Source organism: Medicago sativa, chromosome 5 (assembly GCF_051527215.1).
Source record: "Medicago sativa cultivar Bolivia chromosome 5, Bolivia_mono, whole genome shotgun sequence".
NCBI classification, from domain to species: Eukaryota; Viridiplantae; Streptophyta; class Magnoliopsida; order Fabales; family Fabaceae; genus Medicago; species Medicago sativa.
The window spans coordinates 64,681,830-64,692,350 of record NC_140753.1 but is presented as its reverse complement, the minus strand read 5'-3'; the positions used below and the strand labels follow the sequence as shown (position 1 = coordinate 64,692,350).

Here is a 10,521-nt window from a genome sequence, read left to right as displayed (position 1 = left end):
AAATAGTGTCAATTTGAAAATTTTCAACTAAAATCAAATAGCGGCTGAAGCGGCCGCTACTGCTCCGCTCCACTATGCTGCTATAGCAGCTGAAGCGGCCGCTATAGCGCCGCTATCTCATACCGCACCGCTACGACAATTAGCGTAGCGGTTTGTCGCCGCCACGCTACGCGCGGCCGCTATAGCGCCGCTATCGGCCGCTATTGACTACTATGCATACAAGTCTATGAAAATCAAGGATTAACCCAAACAAAATTCCCAATACTAGTGAAAATGAAACATCAGAAATCCAATACCTCGCCTAACATAAATTCAAAACAATTAGCCATGCTCTTCAAGTTTTCCATGTACATGTCCACAAATTAATTACTTTTTGTGCATTTTCTATCCAAACTTATGAGGGGGTAACAGGCGGCTCAGCTAAGAAATTGTCAATCCTATTTAAGAAATTTAAGCCAAACACGGTCTCTTCGCAGTTGACCTTTACAGAAACAATCAATGGGTCGGAGCATTTACCTTCAACAGTAACTGTAATTAAGCATGGCAAGGAATTGCTCAAGATCTCACTGCTAAAATGCAAACACAAACCGGATGCATCATCGAGGTTGGAAGCTACTGGCAAATCCACAGATACAAGAGAAAGATTGGCATTGCTCAGCATCTTCAATGCTAAGGTTTCACATATGACAAGAAATGTATCCTCTGTTAAAGAGTCGCTTTCCTTGTTCAGCTTTAGAATGTGATCGTTAAATGTGCAACTGGATGCCAATAATGCAAGAAAATCATAGTTAGAGTTCACAAAAATGAAACATGAAAAAATTAAAAGGGAGAAAAAGAGAAGGTTCCTTAAGCTAGCAAGCAATTGCTAAGATCATTTTGTTTTACAAGCGTAGATTCTAAAGTCCTAAGAAAAATGGTGAAAAACTAGTTATACTACACAAATCTATAATGGGCTGTCTGCATAGCCCAGTGAACAAATTATAATTAATACAATTATTCTACATTCTGACAAAAATATTAAAACCAAATGGACACAGGATCTACTCTTTTAACTTTAATTCTGATGTATATCAACTTATGGATCCACAGAAACATATAACACATTTCAGAGCAATATCCATACTATTCAAAATTTAAGTGTCCATTTTTTTTACATAAGTCAGTGAACTATAGGCCAAAACTCAAAAGAAGGATGTAATTTAAATTCACTCAAGTACAACATTTACTTATGAGAAGTTCCTATTCTTGATGGTTTAAATTTCAAATTTAAATTTAAATCTCCATTTTTCTCCTGACATTTTAACTTTCATCTTGCATAAAGTGTGGGCAAAGAGGATTACGGAGTATGAAACTATTTGTGCCCAACAAACAACAAAATTTTCATACCTCCTCACATATTCAAACATCCCTGGAAGGTGAGATTCCTTTTCTCTGAAAGCTTCAATATTAATTGGAAGTGGTTTTACAAAGTATCCAATGTCAGGCCTTAACTTGACAGGGAATTTATTGTCGTTGCAAAATAAAGCCAATTTTAGAGGCAAAAGGTGGTGATGGAAGCGAACTAGTAGAGTCCGTTTCGCTTTCTGACTAGGCTCCAGAGAAGTAATTGCCTCCATGGAAACTAGCGCTGGTTTATCAATATGAGATTTCAAGGTATTGCAACAAAAACATAAAACAATTTGTAGGAATAAGCACGTAAGAAGATTACAATGAGCAAGTAAAACTTGAGATATTCAAGCTGGATTTGCTGCAGGTTCAGTGGCCACAGCCTTTGAATAGGAAACCAATTTACTGGCAATCTAAATTTCAACTAAAGATACAGATTTATACTCTACCAAGTAAAAGAAACATGGAAGTTGCCAGAAAAGGAGGATTAATACTTACTTCTCTGCTGCTTGTGATATTTGATCGGTAGAATCTGCACTTTTGCTAGAATCCTCGTCTAGTAAGACTATATCGAACATCGGCTCCAAAGAACAATTTTCAAATAATACTTCTAAACATACAAGATGGGAGGATATGCTTGAAGTTTCAGATAAAAAGGAATAATTCACCATTAAACCATTTCCATTTGCAGGATCCAAGAGAGTGTAGCATTTGGGTTTAACACGGCTTCCAATATCTCCAATGGTTATTCTTGCTGAAGATCTTCGAACTTGGCTTTGTTCTGTTTCACTTCCTTTAGATGACTTGGATGGTTCATCCAACCAAAGACTCGAGAGACTTCGTTGACATCAAGTCATTAAAACCAGAAGTGCCAGAGTGATCCCCGCCATTCTGGTTTTCATTAACATTGCTAGTTTCTGAAATCTGAATCAATGGATCATCATTGTTGTCACCTTCATCGCCAGATACAGTCTCATTGCTGCCACTGACTTCACTGGAACCAGAAATTGACTGTTCAGAGCTATAATCAGAAGCATTTTCATCATCAGAAGACCCAGATGTACCAAGATCATCCACCTCCATCATACTGATCAATGTATGGAAGGCTACAAGGTTTTGGGAGAGGCTCATAGCCTGGAGCTGCATGAAATACTAACTGTGTAAGAGATCCAGGGAGATAAAACCTGTCATTGATAGGTTCAGATGGAACTGTCACAGTTTTTGTCTGTCCACCAAATATGCATTCTGCAAGCACACTAGACTGGTCCTTCTGTGATTCACCATTTTCCGATTCCACATTTTGAGACTCCAAATTGCTCAAGAGAAGTTTCTTCAAGAAACGCGAACGATCACGAATATCATAGTTCAGGTCATGCTCAGCCAGTTCAATTACATAGGTCCAAATTTTTCTCAAGGTCCAACTATCTTCTCCCTTAATGCACAATGAGACCTAAGAACAAAAGCCATTCAAACCGTAAACTCACTTCTTTCAATGTAAACCCATGCATATAAAATTCAGGAGCCAAGAAATAAGGTTCCAAGTTCTGACATGGGCCATTTAACTCATTATATGGTCCTCATCCATTTAGAGTGTGTTTGTGAATTGGTTTTTGGAGGGGAGGGCTTTGGGGGGCTAAGTCTATATTTTTGATATTTTTAAAAAATTAAAAGAACAAAATGATATTATATGTTCATGTATCATGCTGTTCTTTCAAAAAAAAAATATCACATATATAGACTTAGCCCTCTAAAATCCAACTGGCAAACACACAATGGTACACACAATTTAACAGGACAATATAGAATTCATAGTGATATGATATACATCAACCAGACACTATACATCATGGAAAGAGATAACTCTGCAAGTGAAGGTAAGCTGAAGCGCACTCTAGTGTTATAGATGATTAGATTCAAAACGTGCGGATGCCCACCTTCTTAATAGTTTATTCTACACACTTCTAGAAATATCAACTTTACAAGTCTCACTAACTTTCAATCATTACCACTATTTTATATAAAATTCTATAGTGATCCAAATAGATAATTCAAGTAGAAGGTGCGACCTCTATGAGTGGGAGGTGCAGCCCATCCTGTGTATGAATCAGTAGGGTTGTGTGGTGGTCGGGGTGCCTGGGGTTGCTTTCGGGCTGGGGGTGGTTGTATCTCCCCTTCCTTCCCGGGGCGGCCTTCTGGTTACTCTCTTGTTTTTTGTTCCCTGCAGGTGTTGCTGGTTTATCCTTTTGAGGGTGCCCGCTTTTTCTTTCGGGTTTTGAGGGGTTTTTCTCCCTTTTGGTGTAATTTTTTTACGGAGTATTTTTCCGTTTATTATTATATATATATATTTTGCCATTCAAAAAAAAAAAAAAGTAGAAGGTGCGTTGTACAGTGGAAAGTAAAAATGCCACAGGTAATAAGATTTGTGAGACTGTAAAAGGATAAGCAGGGAGTTATTAAGAACATCTTAGAATTAATGGAAGAAAGGTTAAAGATATCTATGTAGACATAGCACGCAGAGAATTGTGACATTCACGACTAAAAATGTATGAAACTTACTCAAGTTTATCATTATCACTAAAAAACAGTTTACAATGACTAAGTTGTTAACAATCCAGCATATTTATTTGGATAGGAAGGTAGATTTACAAGACATGCTGAGACAAGCATAAACACAGATTACATATTTGGACTGGAGACATCCAATAAATGTAAGATGCTCCAGAATTAGGATCTCATGCAAAATGCACGCTGTAAACAAAAGTTATGCCACATTTATGGAAGTCATCTAGTCTCTAAATTGATCATTTTCAGTTTTTTCCTTTGGCTGATGTACAGTGGAACTGGAGAGCGGTGATGTACTGACTACTTCCAGTTCTGATTTTATATGAAAAAGAATCAGAAGAGCACCTTCTCATAACTAGGCGGTTCTAACTTTATAATTGATAATGATATGATGGACATAATTGCCTGAATTAGGACGCCCTCTTCTCCATCCAGGGATCTGATTTCACCACACAAAAATTCTGCAAATATAGATATTAAACAAGAATTCAAGAAACATGAAATGTTTCTTAAGAAGATATAATTAATAATCAGGCCACACACCTTGCCTAATCAGAGTCACACACCTTGTCGGCAGCAAATCTCCTGTCTGGATCTCGAATATAATCCTAGCAACACACTAAGAAAAACATCAATCAATGCACCAAACTCTGATTCTAGATGTCATGGCAAAGACATACAACAACAACAACAACCAAGCCTTATCCCACTAAGTGGGGTTGGCAAAGACATAACCATAAATAACTAATGAAACATGTGAGCAGGTAACAGTGGATTCATCATCCCTGCATAAGCATATCTAGGTCCTTAATTTTTATTTTTGTATTTTTTAAGTGCGGTAAAAAAACCCATTTTGCTTGTACCAAAAAAAAAAACAGAGACACATATTTGAGTATGGGAGGACCGAAACCCTCACCTTGGACACTGATTCAGACCATTAATAAAATGGGTGTATATTGGGCAAAATAGAAAGGGGGCTGAAGATTGTATTTGATTGTAAAAATTACAAAGAAGAATAGAAGTGGGAAAAAGTATAGATTGGGAGACACTAGGGCTCTAGAATTGCCAATATTGTATTCTTGTTTTTAGTACATAATGTTAATAGAGGTATCAAATCCACTTCATATGCAAATAAACAAGGGAAAATATTTAGAAAAAGCACAGCAGCAAAAAGTTCAGATAGTGTAAAGTTTGACGGATCAAATAAATTCAGATTCCAACACTGTCTAGAAAAACATATAATTGATGTGAAATACCTGAAATTCTTTAAGAATGAATGAAATCGATGAGTCCAAAGCAATAATAGAAAGTATATCCAGCTTAAGTGCTTTTATTTGATAGGAATCTGCAGAATAAATGAAGAAGTCTTCATAATGTGGAGCAAATAGAGAGGGCATAGCTTTAGCAAACACTTGGATATTGCACAGCACCTGCATAAATCAATGAACAAACAATCATTAACTTCAAAGTCATATGTCAAAGAAATTGATCATACATGTTGATTAACTAGAATTTATCACTTTCTTGCCTTAGCTAAGGAAATTTTCTATGTATTTCCTTTTCCTTCATAACACGATTTTACTATCCAACCAAAAAAGTCAGAATTCAATATTTGAATTGGAAGTAATGCATATCAATAGAAACAGTAAGTGCGAAATCTCTCAAGAACAACCCAACAACACCAACCCTTAAAAGATTAAGAGTAATATAAATTTGAACACCCTGCAAATACAATGTTAACTCCGATAGAATTAAATCGGTAAATCATTAATTTCATTTATGTTAATCTTCAGAAAATGAATGAATGAACGAGCAATGTGATGTTATGAACTTATGACCATGCCAGAGACAGAGCATTAGCAAAAAGTTGTTCAATAAGCACATTCTGTTATTTGTTACCACAACTGACTAGAGACTGCCTTGAGTAAATGTTAAACTGTCAATTGTGGAAACATGTTATTGTAATTCTGCGTCATTCAAATATAAGCCAACAAAAAAGTAAAATAAAATCATGCATTTGAAGGAAAGCCGTTAACATTGACCACTAAATTGCGTAGTTCATAGATTCCATGAAAAATATCTAATTTCAAACTCAAACCATCCATGTAAATATTGTGATATCACCTATTATATGGGTAAATCATCACGGAAAGGTGACTCCTAACTCCTAAGGAAGAGGTCGTTACTAAGTTCTAGGGGATGGATGTACCCTTGATCCCGCAATATGAGCTTAATACCTATCCCACTAGCATTAAGTTATTCAGTGATCATGATATGTCCATTCAAATCATATATTGGCCATAGACAAAAATTAAAAAATAATAATCCTTTTATATCTTAGGTAAACCATAACTGCAACTGCCATGTCTAGACTAGTATTGGTATCCTAAGAGTGACAATAGATGATTCTCTTCTCTTGGTAGGCATGATATGTTTCAACCAGTATCAAGATAAACAGAAATGTAATAGAGGCTGGAAATGAGAAAGAACAAGTTTACACCATATTGCACATAATTTACTAGTGAATATAGGACTCAGACTACGACTCTAGGGTAAGTGCCCCTGGACTCTTACTCTAACCCAAATCAGATTCTCTCCCTCCCAGCTTTCCACTCTCTTGCCTATATGTTAGCACACTAACATAGTAACATATACTCATAACTGCTAATGACTACCCATAACTGTTAGACTGTTACTAAATGCCAATATCAAGGTTTGATCCACTGTTTTCCCAAAAACTTTTTCTATTGAAGAAGTTTTGATTCATTGGACATTAGACAATAAAACACAACCTAAAGTAACATAGAGCAGATGTATACACAAGTTTCTTAGAAGAAGAGCCCATGAATAAAATACAAGTATTATAATTTTAAAAAAAAAATCAAAAGAATATAGCAGCAAATGTAGATAGAGGAAGAAATAAAACAAGATAAACAAATGATTCAAGGAACATTACTTACCACGTATCTTGAAGCAGGCGATGATCGAAGGACAAACAAGATTGGTTTAACAATTCTTTTAACATCCTCCTTAGGTGCCATTATCCAGTGTACACCTGCAGCTGCAAGTACAACTGCACTGTTATGAGACCATAACAATGGTGATGTACACTGCAGTAGGATCCTCACAACTTCATTGCTGCAAGATGTATATAGCGATTCATCCAATTTAGGAGCAACCTTAATAGTAGAACTTGATCGTGATAAGTACTTGTCTGGCCCTTCAATGTAACACTGGAAGATCATATGTGTTAATTCCGACACAGTCTTCTCAGTGGTATAACCAGCGTCTTTTTTTAGGGTAACATCATGCTCATCTTCATCTAAATTGCCATGATATTTATTATACGAAGAAAACATGATGGATTCTTTGACAAGCCCATGCCTCGCTATCACATACCGTAACAGAATCCCAATTAGCATTATTTGACCCCACTCTTCCACATCGGGAAGAATCTCACACAACTTTCTGTAATTTCTTCCAATAAGTGAAAAATTGTTTGGGCAAACAGAAGTAAATGCAGAAGCAGCTGCTCCAACAACCCCGGGGGAATGATCCTTTAACAATAATCCAACCATCTGCACCAAATGAAGCATCAAAATTAATTTATACTATTGACGGCTTTTATGGCCTTCCAACCATACATTAATGAAATCAAATATCTGGCATAAAACTTTCTTTGGTTAATTAGTTCAAAAGTTTGAGACTTAAGAAAAGCCAGGAGAAAATAAGATGTTTTCTATTAATTGTTATAAAGTAACCTATGTCCTATAGCAGGTAAATCTCAACAAGTATGATAAACAGTAGACACGTCTACCAGACCTCTTCAATTGCAGATGCATGTTCATCCATCCGTAAATCGTGAAGCTTAGGAAGAGCATTAGCAGCACATTTTCTAACATAAACAGCCGGATCTCTAGCACATTTTCCCACAGTAACAAGGACAAGAGGTGCAATTGCATGAAGGCGGATTCCCGCCATGGCTCGGAGTGCCCATGCCCTAACCAATGGGTTAGTGTCCCCCAGGTCCTTCTGGAAACAATTGATCGACAGCAATGCTTCATTTGGACGCCTGAACAAAAGAAATAACATTGAAACTATAAGAACAACAGCAGACAACAACCAATTATGTGGCAAATTAAAGACGGAAGAATGCTAAGGTTAAAGAACCAACAACAACAACGAAATTTTATCTCACTAAGTGGGTCAGCTACATGGATCAAACGACATCATCATGTTCTATCATATAGTACCATATTTCTCTTATGGTTTTTCTAAGTCTACCTTTGTTTCTCTTAATAGGACAGAATCCACGGGTATTCTCTTTAGATGCCCAAACCACCTAGGCCTAGTGTCCGCCATCTTTTTTGTTATAGGTGTTAACCCAACTCTCTCTAATGTTTACAGTTATAATCCTATCCTGTCTAATTTTACCACACATCCAACGCAACATCCTATTCTCTACTACACTTAATTTATTTTCCGTGCCAAGGTTAAGAAACCACGTCCACAATTCTATGTGTCGTTGGTATCCCGATTCCCAAGGATCAACATACTACAATTTCTTGGATCCACAAAAAAATAGTTATAAATAAATCCATTGAACAATGAAAAAAAGTGTAGAAAGAATTGATAAAATAAATCAACGACCTACGAGTTCAAAACCCAACTGGAGAACAAAAACAAGTGCTTTGAATCATATTATTTTCAAATGCTTAAATAAATATACACATTTAATCAAATCAAATAGCTTAAAACAACAAAATTGATTCTAGAGGTGTAGAATGGATTTTGTAATGTTCGATGTCTTTCAGACTTTCAGTAGAATTGATTTTGCCTCCAAAATTGATTTCAACTTTAAGCTAGTATTTTTAACTCCAAAAGTGATTTAACACTCAAATTAGTATCCAACTCACATTTACAAATATGTAACCAAACAAAGACCATTTTACATTCAACCAAGTTTTATTCAAAATCAATTTTACAAAATGAATTCATTCGAAATTAAATTTCTTCACCGGAACCAAAAATACATAGCTAAATACAACAAAACAGAAGAAAAACTAGAAGCAGTTATGAAAGTAAAATGCAACATACTTTTCAGCATAATGTAGAAGGTACAAGTAAACCAGCTTCTTCACTTCCAATGACTGCGACGCAACGTTTTTCACAACCTGTAATTTTCATTCACAAATCAAAACAAAGTAAAAAAAAAATACAAAATCACAATTTAGATTCAATATTTTCATCGCAACGAAGATGAAGCAGATCGAATAGCGTTGATCGGAGGGAGTAACCTGAGGGAAGAAATTGGAAACATCGAATCCTTGAGCGATGAGAGCGAGTAACCGTTTGAGAGCTTCACATTTCTCGGAATCGAATCTGCTATCAAGGAGAGGAGGGATGTTAACGTCTTCGGGATCGTCGTAGAGGGCGGCGTCAGTGCCGATTCGGAACACCGCCGTTGAAGCTTTGCTCAATGATTCCGCCGTCGTTCCGAATTGGTGGAACATTTTTGAGACATATGCCGTTGCTCAATGATTCAATGTTTTTTTTTTTTTTCTTTCAAAAAAAAAAAATGTTTTATTTTTTTTTAAGGGTTTTTTTGTGTATAATTATTCTCAATTAAAAATATTATTAAAAGATATTTAAGATTTTGTCCTTTAGTGTGCCACGTGGCATGCAATAACTGGTCCACGTGGCACTCCGTTTGTTTTTTTAACAGCTATTTAACAGAATGATCAATATCAATTTTTTTACAAACTGCATGGACTTATGCCAAACAAAAAAAAAACGCAAGGACTAAAACCAAAAAATGGTGAAACTGTAGGGACCAAACACACATTTAAGCCTAGATTAAAATTCCGGTATAGTTTTCTTTTGAAGAATAAATTCCGGTATAGTTATAAATTCTGAAAAACTTGCCAATTGATTTTCGATGTAGTTATAAATTCTGAAAACTTAGACCATTTTCAATTCTAGAAACACACTTGAGGTGGAGAATGGTGTGATTTTGAAAAGGTTAAAATCGGTATGTTTGGTTATTTGCAGGGTAGGAGTATAATTGTTGGAGTGTGGGGTAAAAATGTTCTCTAAAACCAGGTGTGTCAGCGTTATTAACTCATTCTTTCAAAAAAAAAAAAACGTTATTAACTTATTATATACATAATGTAATAGATTCCTTCCCTAAAAAAAAAATAATGTAATAGATTCCTTAAAAAAAATTGACGAATATAGATTCCTTAAAATTGAATACTCGTATTCCATCTCCTAATTTGTAACCATCAACCTTGATTGATTTTTGTTAATAATATTAATAAATTCTCATACATTGTATAATTTTTTAACAATAGTTTATGCTTAAACGTGCTTTAAGGAGTAAAACCTTATTTTACTAAATCTTAATATATAATACTAAGGTTCACAATGCATGCTCATTGTGAAACCCTAAACCTAAACCTAATCCTGCCTTTTTTGAGAAAATTTTTTTTTGAAGAAAGTCTCTGCAGGGAGTTGAACTCGCAACCCATGGCTTCCATCCAATCACTTTAACCACTTAACCAGTAGCTGTTT

At 35.6% G+C, this 10,521-nt stretch overlaps 1 pseudogene across 1 annotated transcript; it reads right to left on the bottom strand.

The window, feature by feature from the left end:
* Positions 1–281: 281 nt before the first annotated feature.
* Positions 282–9,514, bottom strand: LOC146924011 (AP3-complex subunit beta-A-like; annotated as a pseudogene). The gene is made up of 10 exons (XR_015009977.1): positions 9,246–9,514; positions 9,046–9,122; positions 7,771–8,020; positions 6,909–7,526; positions 5,205–5,378; positions 4,492–4,567; positions 4,294–4,409; positions 1,887–2,836; positions 1,387–1,658; positions 282–758 (listed from the first exon to the last, which is right to left on the bottom strand). The product of XR_015009977.1 is annotated as an AP3-complex subunit beta-A-like (transcript).
* Between the last annotated feature and the right edge of the window lie 1,007 nt (positions 9,515–10,521).